The sequence below is a fragment of the Haliaeetus albicilla genome, chromosome 4 (genome assembly GCF_947461875.1).
Source record: "Haliaeetus albicilla chromosome 4, bHalAlb1.1, whole genome shotgun sequence".
Classification (NCBI taxonomy): domain Eukaryota; kingdom Metazoa; phylum Chordata; class Aves; order Accipitriformes; family Accipitridae; genus Haliaeetus; species Haliaeetus albicilla.
Window position 1 is genome coordinate 3,018,550 of NC_091486.1, and position 16,137 is coordinate 3,034,686.

The following is a 16,137-nucleotide window of genomic DNA, read 5'->3' on the forward strand; positions in this document are numbered from 1 at the left end:
GCACGCACCTCCATAGATCATTCTGCATACACACCAAGTCAGTATGTACCGCTTGGCAACTTTGCCAATCTCCAGTACACAAAAATTAAAACATAACCCCTACTTGGTATTAGTTAAGCTTTAAACTTCAAAAAGTAATTTCTTTCTCCACCCTGGAACATCTCTGCAATGTAGCTGTCATCACCCCTTTGGTCTTGTGCCTCTGATAAACCTAGCTGGGGCAGAGCTCCCGTGCAGGGGGGGTCAGGCGGCCTCTGCGGGGGTTTGATATCCTCATCCCCCCTTTGCCTTCAGCTGTAACCAGCCCCACACCCTGATGTCTCGTGCATTTGCCACAGCACCTTTGTTAACACCTTCCACCCACCACCTTTCCACGCACCGTCATCTCTGCCACTGTTTCATTCAGTCGAGATGCTTTAGTATCATTAGTTCACCAGATGGCAAATATTATATATGATATTAGATAGCGTATTCAATATCAGTAACTGGGAGCTAAGGCAGACCTCCTCCTGCTCCATCAAATCTCTCACCTCCTGGAGATTGAGCTTCGCTGCAGACTCCTCTGCTCCTTCGTTCATCTCTTCGTCTGCTGTGCCTGTTGCTCGATCCAAATGCCTCGTCATCCTGGCATTAGAAAGTCCGTTTTCCCAAGGTACAGAGTGTTTATGGAGTATCATCAGTAATTCAAGTGTCTGCCAGCTAAGAGATGTTATCTCCAGCATAGCTGAAGAATACCTCAAAATCATGCTCCAACTCATCTGCCTTAAACTCTTACACACAAAACATGCTAAAAGCAGATGCAGTTTTCAAACTGTGCCCCCCCGATTCAACCAGTTGCTTAATTTTCACACATGAATCATCCGGCATCCCACAGGCCACGATATATAGCTTTCATTATGTCACTGCTGACATTTTCACTGCTGGAAGACCACGATTTACTGGTTTTTGTTAGACCCGATCTCCACTCTCAGTCCTACTCCCCACTTTTTGAGGAATCCATGTCTGATCAGTGAAATGTTGATCTCACTTGAAAATACACTGCTCTTCAGCTACAAATTTCTCTGAAATTGACCCTTTCTGACAATTACTTCCAATGATAACAGTAAGCATATACCGCTATAAATAATGAGCCTGAGAGGACATCTCTTCTTCCAGCCTTGGGAGAAAACAGGCTTCTAGCAAAGACACTCCACAATCATAGCCACAACACTACCATATTTTTACCACAACAAATACAAAGGAATATTTAAGACAAAGTAAAACCATTTTCTTTAAAACATTTGAACTGAAACTTTGTACAGTTCTGCTTTCCAACTTAAGCACTAGGCCAATATCATTATATTTCATTACACGTCTTTCCTAGCAAAGAGCTCCCTAAGCATTGAGAAACCTCCTCCAAGCGGCTGAAGGCTCCTTTGCATTAACAAAACATTGCCCGCGGGTCAGCACAGCCAGCACTGCTGTCCAAGATATATAGCTGACAGCACAACCAGGCCAGCAAATTTGGCCCACACCATTATTTGAAAAGACAGACAAAAAATCTACCAGACAATAAGTCGAGCACTAGTAAGAACTGCTTATTTGAAAGATTTTACAGATCACTGAAAACCTGAAAAAAAAAATAATTAAATCAGCCTAGAATAAAGTATGATAGAAGTTTACTCCCTAAAGGCAACAGAGAGGCTAACTAGCAAATAGGCTGAAAATTCAAATATCTGACTGGTCCAAAGGATACATGAGAACACATCTGATGGAAGGAATTCCAGATTGCTTTCTACGGCACTATTTTAGTTAATTTCTCTTTTATATGTAATTGAGACCTCATGAAAAATTAAATCAGGCCAAGTTTCTTACAGGGAATGATGGCCTTTCCAAGAATATTATAGATAAAACACAGATTACTTGACAACATCTATGATATCCCGAACATAGTCACCAACAGATACACATTTTGGCACTGAAAAACTGATTTAATTTCCATAACGTCCAATTATGTCACAAGTCACCGGCTGTAAAACAATCTACATGCTTAAATCCATGTTGGGTTCTAACTAAAGAAAAAGGGCATTTCTGTTCTCTTTTTAAGTAAAACACGCACTAGCTGTAAACATCTCAAACAACCAATGCAAGACAGATACTAAAAAAAGAACTATAAAAAGTAAGACTATATTATGGAGCAAACCACCACTATAAATAGATAGCAAGATTAGCTGATAAAATTGCTGGTTGCAATGATTATCTATTATAATCCCAGGCAGGGGCCACAGGAGCAACAAGAAACAGTGCCAAGCCAGCGAGGCTCACCATCAGCTGCCCATTCAACCCAAAACCTGCCACCTCCAAATGGACCAGAGCTCCATGACCAGAGAACCTTTCCCTTTAGTATCTGGGATCGTCCCATAGAATTTTGAAGAGTCATCCCATCCTCACTCCCCTTTCCTATTTGTTTCCTTCTTTTTTTTTTATGAAAAGCAGTTTGTTATCCACGATACCTTCACTGGTACATCCCATTTCCAATAACCATTCTCCCTAAATAACTCATGGTGCTTAAGAGGTCTGGGCTAAAAAAAAAAGAAAAAAAAAAGAAAAGAAATAAAAATTAATGCTTATCTAGAGAGGGAGCTCTCTAGATGCTGGAAGAACCACCTGAGCAGGTGGTGGCTGTGCAAGGATGCTCAGGGCACGGGCACTCGTGTGCACGCACGGCTCCTGCTCCAGCCTGGCGTTTGCACGCAGGGATCACTGGTAGAAGCTGAAAAGCGTGTGGTTATCTCGGTGATCACACCCTCAATGCTCCTCTCGGGGGAAGTCTGCAGGGTTTGCTTCTATATTTAAGGGTAAAGCCTTGCTAACTCCAAAAACACGTGGAAACCAGAAATTCCCAGGAGAAGATGCTTCACTTGCTCCATTTTCCTCTGGTATTCCGGTGCTCAGTGCAATAGCGTTTGGGGCAGCAGAAAACCTTCCACTAACCTCAAATACCGGCTCCGTAGGGCCGTCGTGGCATTGCCCGGCGAAACGAGCATCCTCCCCGCAAAGCCCGAGCGAAAACCGGCGCCGGCGAGTGAGCTGCGGCACCCACCCGGACCTGGCACCTCTTACACCCACAGCAGCTTTACACGTAAGCTCGTAATTGCAGCCGCTGCTCCGAGCGCCACAATTACGAATACACGCTAAAAATAGTTTGCTCACACCCCACTCGTCCAAGCTCTGGAGCCAAAGCAGTGCCGTCGGGTCTGGCACCAAGGAATCATCACGTTCTCACCCACCGACAGCCAGGTCCCTCACCCGCAGCATAAAAAGACCCTCGCAATACAACAAGCGCTTTTAAAAATATACCTTTCTGCAGAGAAGGGACAGGTAACCCAAGAAATCTAGGCCTGCCGAGATGCGGCTGGATAAGGCGTGCGGTAACCAAGCCTCCCGAACCAGGGGAACAGTATCTCTCTGAACTCCTTATAAAGTTATACAGCAGCGTGAGAAGCATCAGGAATTAATTAGAAAACAGGTTGCCACATCTGATCAGGTGTCTGCTCTTTCTGCTACAGCTTTGTTTACAAGGAAGGCAGGCACCAGACCTGACTCCTCCAGAGCAAGCTGACAACTATTGCTCTATGCACGCTACTGTGGAGGGGGGGGGGGGGGAAGCAAAAGCACTGCTCAAGATGAAAATGTTAGAAAAATGAAGAAAAAAAAAAATACCGGATAGATGTTTGTAGAGTTTGCTCTTGTATTTACCCTCTGTGCACATCCATGCCTTCTCCCCTGTGCAATAAAACTAACAGGAAAGCAGAAAAGGTCTCACTCCTCCACAAGTGATTTGTTTCTTCCAGGCTCACCCTCTATAAATCCTAAAACTTTGCACACTGTAGCCATGAAAATTATTCACCTGAGAAGAAAAAAATCATCAGTGGTTTAAGTCTTTGCTTTATATTCTTTTGGCTAAAAAAAAAAAATTAAATAAATAAAATCAACTTTACACCAGAAACAAAGTAGCTACAACTCTTGCAAGCTAAACTGCCATATGTTTTATCTGCCAGTGTAGATTTATTATTTTTTTAGCATAACTGGAAACACGTGCAATCCTCATGATTACAATTCTGCCATAAATCGGCAGACCCGGGTCAAAGCGGAGGCACTGCACCGGGAGATCAGGTGAATTTTCAGCCCCAAGAGCAGCAGAGGGGGACGGGGCCGGCACCCATCCCCAGAGCCCAAAACCCATAACTTCGTCCCTTCTGCTTGCTTATACGCCGGTATCCGGGTCATTGCAACAGTTCAGAACATTTTGTCTGTCTTCGCAAAGCAGAAGAGAAGAAATAAAAAAAAATAAAATAAAAAAGTGCCACGCAGCCTTCTCTTGTTATGACAGACTTGCACAGATATTTCAATTTTTGATTTATTATCGAGGGGGGGTTGGTTTCTATGAAGCTCCAAGCCATGCTGCTGTGCCAGAGATATGATGTCACGTAACTAAATTTCTGATTCCCCGCCAGTTTGAGCAGTAACGTTAAACGAAGCCAAAATAAGCTTCCTGTGCTAAACTGGAAACAAAAGAGCACATTTACAACACTGCCCTCAGGGTTAATAGAAATATATATGCCTAACTCAAGGCACAGTTACCATCTTATCACCCTATCAGCTTCTACATGCACAGAACAAAAATACAGCGTGGGCTTTTGCAGAACATGGCTATATTTAAGTCGGTGCAGACAGACGCAGAGATTTCCCGACAGCGGCGGGCAGCGAACCACCCGCTCCCATCTGCCCACCGCAGGATGGTCCTGCCCGGCTGCTCATCTCCCAAACGTGGAGCGCTTGGCGTGGGGTAGGAGATGCGACCTCAAACCCCGACTGGAGACAGAGGGGTTACTGTGTGTTTTGAATTACGAGGCATCGTTTGGATCTTAATTTAACATCACTGCCCACCGGGCCTGATGGCTGTAGACACCCGGGAGTTTTAACCACAATTAAGTCAAGAGTGTGATTATGGGTGGGATTTGGAAAGAGCCTCCAAAGTCGATGTTACGACTCACACCAAGGCCAATGGCTGCTTAACTTGAACAGCATTTTACCTGCACAGACGCACTCTATTATCGCCCGGCTGTCTCCAAGCATCGGCCGTGGAGGATGTCACCCCTGAAGAACCGGGCTCGGTGGGTTCATCTCACGCAGCCTCAGCTGGGCTTAGCAACAGCAGCAAAAAGTGGCCAAAGATCTTTCTTTAAGCAATCTCAATGTGTCATTTTAAGTGTCAGAGCACCCAAAAATTTCAGATGACACTGGAAGTGCCGTATTACACAGTCAAGTCTCATGTCTTGCAAGGTCTGTCCACGGGACGTGACTTTTCTAGTACTTCAATGGCACCTAGCTGCTCTTCCAGCAACGCAAGGCAGCTGCTGCGTGCACGACCACGCACGGACCCCAAATATGTCCCGTGTTCAACGAATCCAACAAGATGGACCCGAACCCCAGGAGATGGAGCCACCAAGGACTGACAAAATAAAGATACTTACACCTCCTGGAGGTACAAGCAGACTTAGCGCCCCACTGGAGACCACAGTTACGGCCTCACTCCTGAATAATGAGCCAATTTTAATGGAACTGTTGTGAGACACGGTGCCCTAAGAAATACCAAGTTAACTGACACAGATCTGCAGCTATTTTGGATTTGAAAAGAACAAGCAGATATTAAAGTCTTACTTGAAACGATTGAGAATAATGTAAAAAATCCAGCAAATGAATGGCACTCAGACAGACGTAGCTAAGACTGCTAACTGGTGGTCCAGCCCTGCCAGATGCTGTTGACAGCTGCTGAAAGCACATGCGATCATTTCCAGAGAAATCACCTTGAAAATAATCCTCCCTCAAGAAAGCTTATGATATCCAAGAAATGTAAACCATTTTCAGACATCCATAGAAAGAAGAGAACTGTAAGGATCTTGGAAAAGCAGTTATATAGTATGGATGCTGATCAGAGAAAAAAAAACAGAGTGAATGAAGACAAAGGCTGGCATCAATGAACACGGTTATCAATTATTCTAGACCAAATGGGACAAAACTCAACCAAATGGCTTGAAAGTCCATCTTCTGTTCCTGAAGATGCTGTATGCAAGCTAGCAGGCAGGTATGGGGTCAGCCTCAGAAATGTGAACCTCCACTGTCAAATCCATCAACCTGTCATTGAACCACAAATGCCAGAGTGAATTTGGATATCCAGTGCACATCATTTTTCCATCATTGGAAGCTGTCTGAGAGCTTATGAAAGGCAGGAGTCCTTCCCTGCCTACAAAGCAAGTTATATTTTACTGGAAGCTACCATATTTTTAAAAAAATTCTACAGATAACGTGTGTGCTAAAGACATCACCAGAACTTGCCCTGTTGGGTAACAGCAACAGCTCAGCTCCTCTCCTTGACTCACTAACCGTCAACAGTTAAGCAGTAAGATGCACTGGTGCCCACAGAAGCTCTGTGTAGCTTCCACAGCTCTATTCAACAGATGTACCAACACATTGGTACAAAGACATTTTTCCATTCACAAAAGCAACACAGAAGTGTAGCTGCAAGACTTTAAAAGTTCTTCCCATAACAGGTCCTGTGAATGGACACCAGATACAAGCCTGCTAAATACATGACAGTCTTGAATTGAGATCAGAGTCAGAATTATCACAGCAATAAGTCTCTCTATAACAAAGCAGTGGTTATAATGTTGATCCCACTTTTTGGAACCACAATATAATTTTCATTCGCTGGCATCAGAGCCCTTCATGTCTATTTTGACTGCCAAGCCAGGCAAACACCCTCAGAGCATAAGAATTAAAAGGGAAAAAAAGTGACAGACATACAGTGCTACACACCTTGCATGGCAACAATTTGGTGCATGGTCCAAAGCACCAAAACCTGTACTAATCACCTTGAGCTCATTAATTTACAAAGCTTTGGCCCAACTGTATCAGCTGGCAGATGATCAACCTTTTAGTTGATGTGATTCAAACTAATCCGCTAAAAGGCACTTAAGAGCCAGCTAGGAAATCAGTATTTTTCTATTATTAGAAACGCTAAAAAGTTTTAATGACATCAGACTCTCACAGTGAGGGAAATAATACCCAGCTCCATATGCGAGGATTTCCCACCTCAAATCCATGCACTGGATCACCCAATGGTTACCCCAGCATTTCTGTACCCTTTCACTGGAGACGGCAAAAAAGCAACCTGATGCAGCCTATGTCATTTCTCCCTTTTTCATCCTTCTTCTTCTGATCCCATCTTCAGCATGATTTCCTAGGGAAAGGAGGATTTTGCCATCTTACGAGAGTGTGTGTCATTATGCACCTTTCCATTCCCTCCCCCATCCAAAGCAACGCTCAGACCCATCGGTGACATTTAACCAGGCTGGACATGAAGGTAGAGGCTGGGAAATTAATGAACTCGCACTGGAAACATCCTCCAAGTGCCTCAGTTAAGGAAACACTGCAGCTTGCATTAGTACCTCAGTAGACACACACAAAAAAAAAAAAAAAAACCCAACCCAAAACCCCCACCAAAACCCACCCCCAAAACAAAAAAACCCAACCCCAAACCCAACAGAGAAAGACAGAGAGAAAACTTTTAGGTGCCCCGATCATGGAAAAAATTGAATTACAAACCACAAACCAGCATAAGACACAAAGCCGTAAGAAAGCAGGCTTCATCAGACACTGATGGGGCTCGTGGTCTACTTGGAGCAAGGCACATTGCTGGCTAGTTTACTGTCAGACTGGGTCATACTCAAAGATTTTTATTTCTTCGGTTCCAGAAAGCCAGAGGCTTGTTGTCTGAACACCAAACCAAATAACACAGATAAAATATTTCAGTGTATATAAAATTCTACCTTTGTTAAGCAGGTAAATATTCATTGGTTTAACAATGTTCTTGGCTGCCTCAACTGAAATTTGCTCCATAAAGCAGTACCACAGAAAAACATTCATGAAAACAAAAACGAATGAGAAAGTCTTTTTCCTTTCTGCCACTTGAATATCAGATCTAGAACCAAGGTACACCAGGGTAGAAGCGGTTCAAAACCTCTTCTATCTGGGAAAAAGTGAGAAAATTACAACACAAATTTTTAAAATATTTTAAAACCACAAAACCCTCTCTGTACTCTTCTATATGTTAAAGTAGTGTACAGTTTGGTATACGCAAGCTAAACTCTTGTTGAAAACAACTTAATAGCAATGAAACTTTCATACTTACATAGCAGCTTATCCAATGCTGGTAAAACAACTTTAAAGTCTTTTCAATCCTTGAAGACCAGCTAACAAATATATATATTTTTTCTATCTATATACACACATACTCATCATTCAGCAGAGAGAGGAGGCAAAAGCAGGATGACAAGAACACTTACTCTTTTCTTGGGCTGGGGGGAATCAATAAAGTTTTCACTCCCCCCAAACTACTTCTTGTTGTTGACTCCCTTGGATACTCTGAAGGACCACAATTATTATCCACCAGATGAACTTGTCTGGAAGCTATGTAAACCTACCCAAAGTCACAGTCGTTATCCCAATGACACAGGGTTCAAGTTCAATATTTACAGTTGGCTCCGAAAGCCGTACCCCTGCCCTACGCTCACCCACTCCTCCAGCGCCGCTCGACACCGTGGCCAAAGACGCCGGCCACCACCCTCGCCAGCCCCTCTTATCTCGCTGACGACAAGCCTCGCTGGGGGCTGGAATCTCCTTAAGAGAATGAACACATCTCAAAAGATATTAACTCTTAATATCTGCAGACCGGCAGCTGCTTCTGCAGCAGTTTAACCCCAAATGTTGTTTTTTTTCTGGAAAGCGCACTCTAAAACCAGTAGGGATTTCTAGGAATTCTAGCCCTGTACTGGTTTAGCTTTAGACTCCTGTTATATTAACACAAGAATCCCAGGAAAACAAACTGCCTCAGCTAAATATTTAAGTCCTGCAGGTTTTTGATATCTCTTCCTCATCAGCATCCACAAAGAGCTCAATAGATGTAGTAAAAATAAAGTATGTAAAAATAACTTAAAATCCATTAAATATTTAGACATACACAGTAGCACAATAACACTATTAGCCAAACTGCTCATGAAAACTCACTAGTGCTCATGTCAAAACCATCTTTATCTGGAGGTTTGCCTCGTTTATGAAAATTCAAATGGTCTATTTTATTATGCCATAAACTTATGTGGCGACACTTGAAGCAAATATCATGCAAGATGGGTATTTATAAAACATATATGAATCGAGTCTAAATCAACTGCACGTGCACGTCAGAACCATCAAACCGATTATCCTGCCTAAGCACACTTTACCGATCAACTCAAACAAAGCGAGCATTGCTGTAATTTAGGGAAGCCTTTCCAAAACAAACACGAATATCACGTGTTTCATCCCTGACAAGATGCATGAGAAACAGAGTTAAACATATCACAACATATCAGCGGCCACCCGATCAGATACCGTTTCTGCTTATTGCGTTGAAACAAAGTATGCGCACTCACAGGAAAGGAGAGTGCCAGATGAAAAGGTTCAAGTTTATTTGGGATGCTGAAATTAAACTGCTGCTTCTTGGGATTTTGGTCTGTGGAAGCCCACGAGACCATATGACTTTAGCAACAGATGCGCAGAGCGATATCTTAAGACGCTAAAATTTTATCAAGGACTTCCATTATTCTGGAGACAAGAGCTATTGTTTCCACTCACACATCAGCGCTATTTTGGGAAACTGGTTATACACACAATTGCCCAAATTAGTTTCTATTCAATTGTTCAAAAATAACATCTGAAAAGTAACCTAAGTGAATCTACTTCATTTACTGCAAAAATCAGAGATGTCATTGTGAAACAACAAACAACTGAAAAGCTGCACAAGAAAGCTTGGAGCCGGAAAACAAAAATCCAGTGGTTTAAGTGAAGAATATTTTGGTTTGATTGCCCTCCTCCTTCCTACCAACCTTATTTTCAGGTGACTGAAACCTTTATGGCATGCCTTTACCTTATCTTCCAAAACACAGCTGTAGACCCACATTATTTACTTAAAAAAAATCCTCCCTACAGCTGATTAAACTCCAGCAATGAGCTTGTCAGGCCCCTACCTCCACCACCCAGACAAAAAACCCCCTGATTTCCATAACAGTAATGTGAATATCGTGGCATAAAAGGACAACAAGCTGCAATCACCCTGATTGTGTTTCAGTACGAGAGCTGGAAAATAGCACGGACTTGCATTGCGAAGTGATTTCATCCGAAAATCTCTGCACAAATAAAGGAATGATAACAGTGAGAGGGAACGGGGACTGGAGGTAGCAATTTCCAACTATTTCAGGGGGGAATAAAAAAAAAAAAAAAATATCAAACACTAACACAGCAGCAGTTGATGCAAGTTCCTGTGAAAAGCTATTTTTCTGAGGAATTGTTTTAATTGCCCTCAGGCACTTAATAGCCATATCTAATAAGTTCAAAATTAGGGAAGGTCATGAGTATGCAGCCTTCAGCATTTCTGAATATAAAATACCAGGAAAATACCCTGTTTGCCTGATTTCCAGTTTTCTCTTCGCTGCACCATAAACCAATTTCTAAACCCCAATAATTTGGTCGGTTGATCTGTTTACATACTTTTCTTCTTTTGCACAGCATGTCCCTTAGTACAGAAACACCCTTCCCCATACAAACCTCAGTAATTTTGTAACCTCCCTCATGCTGTAATATTTACATTAACATTTTGCCGGCCAAATATCTTCAGTATACAAAGGAATCATCTGACAGCTAGTCAGTCAGCTACCTACAAGTCATAATTCGTCTGTACAACAGCTAATGAGATGAAAGCAGATACACACAAAAGCAGTAGGTTGATTGCTACAAAGTAATTGCAGGCAGAATTCGATGACAGTAATTTATGTAATTCTGTTAAAGGAAAGGCAGTTTTATAGGAAGAGAATGAAAGGTCGGATAAAACCCCCAGAATTTAAATAGAATGCACAAGGAATTTTATATACTATGTGAACACATAAAAGGAAGGAGGACACGATAAAACTTGTTATTATAATTGACTCTATTCCTCCCATCCCTTCCTACCATATTTAGCAGTTTATATAGCATATTTAGCTATTCATATCCAAACCCAGGCAAGGCGAGCCCCCGCAACAGCTTACTCAGAAACACACGCCGATGGAGGAGCACGCAGGATATTGGATGTCCTCATCCTAAGTACATCCCAATATTTAACTTCAAGGTTTCCAAGAAGAATTTGCTGAGTATTACAGCAAAGTAAAGTCCTGGCACAAGGCGCAGCTCCTGCTGGGTGCATCTGCAGTATCCCTTCTGAGACAGACCCAGTCTTAATGCCCTGCCTTGGCTGGGCTGCTGTCAGCCAAATAAATAGAAATATTGTGGATTCAGACCGAAGCACGCCCCGCAGCACTAAAGAAGGGTCTGAACTGGGGATCACGTAGGCGCAAAGCTGTGCAACGTACCAGTGGCAGCGCCATTTATGGAGAACTTTTCCCTTTTTTAACACCTGCCAAGTGATAAACCATGATTTTATTTGGTATATAAACATCAAAAATATTTAAGAAGTTAACAATGATATATGGTCCATGATGAAGTAGCCCTTCCTACATACATACACCTCTACCATCGAACCCTCACAATTTCCACAGCAGCTTTATAAAAACTCTATCCGAGACAATAAAGTACCATCTATGCACCACAGACCAAATACTGGCACTTATGGAAAACGATGATTATTGCTGCGAACATATGGTGACTGAGGGATAAGAACTACACTCTGCTCTGAGTAGGTCACACCATACAACAAAGAACACGGTAAATTCACCGGGTGAAAATGGGCATCTAAGGTCTACTACAGCTCTCGTAATACTTGGCAGCAAGGAAAACTATGAAGAATTATTCACTTTATAAGAGAAAGAAGGTTTTCCAACAAGCAGGTAGTCTTGCCGTTCAAGCTAACTCCTCCTCCCCCCAAAATCATGGAATGCAAAATGATTTAAAAAAAAAAAAAAAGAGACTAAATAAACATGGGATATATTTGTACTCAGGTCCTTCCTCACCAATTACATCCCAGGAAGGTATTGCCTAATGTAAAAATCTATTCAGAGTGCCAAAGAAGTACCAGCAATTCTACCTTACCGCCTACTTTGTGCTATTCTCACTCAATAAATACCTTCTTACAAAGGGAAGATACCTATCAGCAATGGAGATATGCCATGTTTTACCCAGGGACCACGTCAGCCACCCTAGGATTAAAATAACAGTTTGTTTTCAAGGCAAATGAGTTCATTTTAACTAAATATGTCTTACTGAGCTTTATCAAACCAAACCATCAGCCGCACCAATCCATACTTCAATCTCTTCTGCAGCGTTCACCATTGCCCAAGCTCAGCTTGTTGTATCACTTGACCCCTGTAAGTTGTTCTGCCTATTCCATCACATCAATTTGACAGTCACTCCGTGCAATGTGGGGGCCAGGAAAAGGAAGGGGGGTTATAGCTTACTGCGGTCAGGCTCATACATGGCTAAGTAACGTCTTGAAGGATGTACAGCAATTATTTTAGCACTCCTTAATCCGCTATACTTGCTGATCGATCCAGTCTCTAACAGTAGTGGGAAGCCTGGACAAATTGAGGGATTCAGACTTGAGTTTCCATTGGAAAACTCCAATCCTACTCATAACTTATTCTCTTTCCAAACTACATTGTAACTCATGCTTTACCTTTCACACCAGAGAGTTGGAGGAAATCAGACTCAAGATCAGACACACGAAAGCCAGATAATTAAACAAGCGGATCACAGACGCATAAATCAAGTTTTAGATTTACAGCGAACAAGTCTTCTACTGTAATACAACCAGGATGACTTTTCAAAAGTTTTTATGTCAGCGCTGGCCTGAAAAACCCCAGTGGAAACTCAAAGGGTCGGATTCCCTCCCTGCTGGCACCTCCCAGGGCCATGGGGGGGGCAGCAGGGTTAGACCCGAGGACCAGCCTGATTAAAAGCCTGTCCTCAGTGTTTGCATAACTAATCAGCTGAGTGTTGGGACTCCTTTTATCAGAGCAGTACTAATGACCTAAATCACTATTATTATGGCAGCGATCACCCGCCCGTAAGCGCCTCACTGATGATTTATTTTTACCTTATTCCACAGCAAAGCAAATGCAGATCTAGCGAAGAAACCTCGTCCTGAACCCTCCTCTCTACCAATTCACAGAGCCTGCAAGCTCATCGCTCACTAAAGCAGAAACATCGACGTTTTCTTTTCAGCTATCCTTCCTTAAGCCCTTGTTACGCAGCGGACGGCACCCTTACATTTCCACGCCAGAAAACCAAACACGCAGGTCTGAAATCCTCGGGGCTCCGCAGCCGGGAAGCTGGGGCAGGACACCGGAGCCAGCCTGACCTCCTGACACCACCGTCCAGCAGCAGCCCTGAGCTCTGATGCATCGAGATAGTCGTATCTCTGTGCAAAACGGGGTTTCCACCACAATAAAAGCAAAAAAATTCAACAAAGATCCTTCTAAAGGTATGTTAATGGCCACACTGGGGATCTCCACCCAGTTCATGCTGAGATCTTTGTTATTTACCATTAATTTCCACAGAACAAGCTCTCTGATGCAACATAATTTTTTTTTTTTTTTTTTTTTTTGAGAGAAAATACACATATTGTGGCAGTTCTGCCCATTGGAAGTTCACAATCCACGATAACCACCAGCCCCTGTGCTCTCGCGTGGCCTTACAACAAATCTCACATAGACAAAAAAGACGAACCGCAGCCCTTCTGCGCAGCCTGGACTTCTGATGCCATAAAAATCAACAAATACACACCTAACGATGTACCGTGTTATACACAACAGACACTCCTGCAGGTATTCCCACAATGTGGGCAGGTTTTCATACCTGTTGATATCGATTACCAGCAAGTAAGAGTTTCCAAAATATAAAAGAAATCACACAGATGTTTGAAAGAATTATACAGCTTGCCTAGTGTATTGGCAAGTGATGTCATTTAGTGTTTTCCATCGCACTAGCTATAGATTGTAATTACAATTAAGAAACTGTTAATATTCCCTCCAAAGACAGCGTATTTTAGCAGAAAAGAGCGCATGCACTGGCTGCAACTGGAAACACAACTATTTCTCTAAGAAATTAATTTGATTTTTTTTACATAGTGAGGGGTTTTTTTTAAATAACAAGGAAGAGCGGGATGCTCTTTTGCACCAGCGACGCGCTTCTCCTGCAGACTCACAACATACGTAACTATTTCATTTGCTTTGACGTGGAAAACAATCTGTAAAGAACTACCTTTTGTAAGCAGACCCTCAACAACAACAACAACAAAAATCAATCAAAATCACACCTCTGCTCCCCTACCAAATCCAAACAACCCCGCTGGGGAGCGGCACAGGACCAGCCGGCCCCATGTGTCCCGTCCCCCCCCACTGCCAAAATCGCCCGGAGGACCCTCTGCATCCTCAAACCGTGCTGTGCAGCCAAAGAACATACTCCCCCGCCTCCAAAAAGAAAAAAAAAAAAAAAAAGAAAAAAAAAAGTCCGCGGTAAGGAGTGGGGGGGTAGCAGGGAAGGGGGGATTCCAGCCCCCGGGAACGCTGAGGTTTTACCTCTCACCTGACACAACACCCAGCCAGTTTTTCTAAGCATGTGCCACCCGAGGTGACTTTTAAACCAAGCATATTTTTTGCTATAATAAAGGGGGGGGGGGGGGGGGGAGGGAAACCACAACAAAAAAAGAGATTTTGTGTCATAAAGAGACTCGTACCTTTGTCGGCTGTCTTTCCCAGCTCGTCCTTCAGGGGGTTTCCATCGCCCCCCGGGCAGAGCCGGCGGAGGGGGGACTCCCCCGGTGCGCTCCCTGGGTGGGGGTCCAGGGGGGTACAGCCCGGCCGGTGGGTGCCCAGTCCCGGTGCCCGGTTGCCGGCTCTGGGTTCGCCTCCCTGCCGGGGCCAGCGGCAGCCACGCTGCTCGGTCATGGAAGGAATGTGCCCGCTGCAGCTCTCCTCTGTCGGAAAGGGAAGATTAGGATCTTCGCTGGGCACAGATTGTGCTGAGCTCTAGTTTTCTTTCACGCTTCATTAAAAATTAGATGCTGGATTATTTCAAGCATATATATATACAGACATATCAAACAATTACGTTACTCTTCTTACACAAGTCGCCTTTGTTCCAGGAAAAAGAAATAATAATAAATATAAATAAACCACAGACAATAAAGCATAAATTCAAAAGCACCAGAAGCTCTCGAGGAGAGCAGCCAAAAGGAGAGAGGAACGGCAACCCGCCGCAGCATGGCACGGCCGCTGCCCTCCGCGGCTGAGAGCCAACCCAGCGCCTCGCCAGCACTGGTCAAATATGAAATATAAACACTCCTGGCTGCGGGGTTACCTTATTCCCAGCAGCTTTTCCACTCTGAGGGGCCGATGCTGCCCTTCGCAAGGGTCAACACCGAGTGATTTCTATCTGCTCCAGCTGGGAGTGTCTCTCCAGCCATGAATCATGCCGGTTTATCCCAGCATAATGTCACAGAACGCTTTACTCAAGCAAAACTCCATCTATGAGGCTGCGGGTTTTCATCTCTTGCCAACTTCAAGTGGGTTTTGTTATCATTAGAACAACGTAATTACGTCTACCTCCCTATAGTCAAGTCTGTTTCTCAACAGACCGAACATAAATACCTACACATATTTAGAGAAGCATGACATCACATTTTAGCTCAGTTAAGTGGCTTTTAGATAACAAGCAATGCCCCTTCCCTGAGAATGCAAAGATTAGATAAAATATGGGAGAAGAGCTGTGACTTCCAGCCGTTTGTTTGCACATACTAGCATAAAGTTTAACAACGCAATTTAATTCATTTCGGTACATTAATTAGTCATGCAGAAAGTATTCAAAACAGACTAAGCAACAATTCATCAAAAAAGCATTAGTATTAAATCAGCACTGGCTGCCACCTGAAAGCTGCTAATAAAGCCAGGAATGCTCTTGCCGATGGGAGAAGCTACATAACCTGTCCCCCGCTCCCAGCACACAAATCAGGGGCAGGGGCTCCAGCGGGAGCCCGGTACGGCATCACCGGTCTTTCCAGCTCCGTGCTGC

The 16,137-nt window shown here is 43.5% G+C and overlaps 1 protein-coding gene across 1 annotated transcript in view; it reads right to left on the reverse strand.

The window, feature by feature from the left end:
* The window catches only part of LYPD6 (LY6/PLAUR domain containing 6), a 38,354-nt gene extending 22,765 nt beyond the window's left edge, over window positions 1-15,589 (reverse strand). Inside the window, exon 1 of the mRNA XM_069780719.1 lies at window positions 14,804-15,589. The gene's annotated coding sequence lies outside the window, so the exon portion shown is untranslated. The remainder of the gene's footprint in view (window positions 1-14,803) is intronic.
* Between the last annotated feature and the right edge of the window lie 548 nt (window positions 15,590-16,137).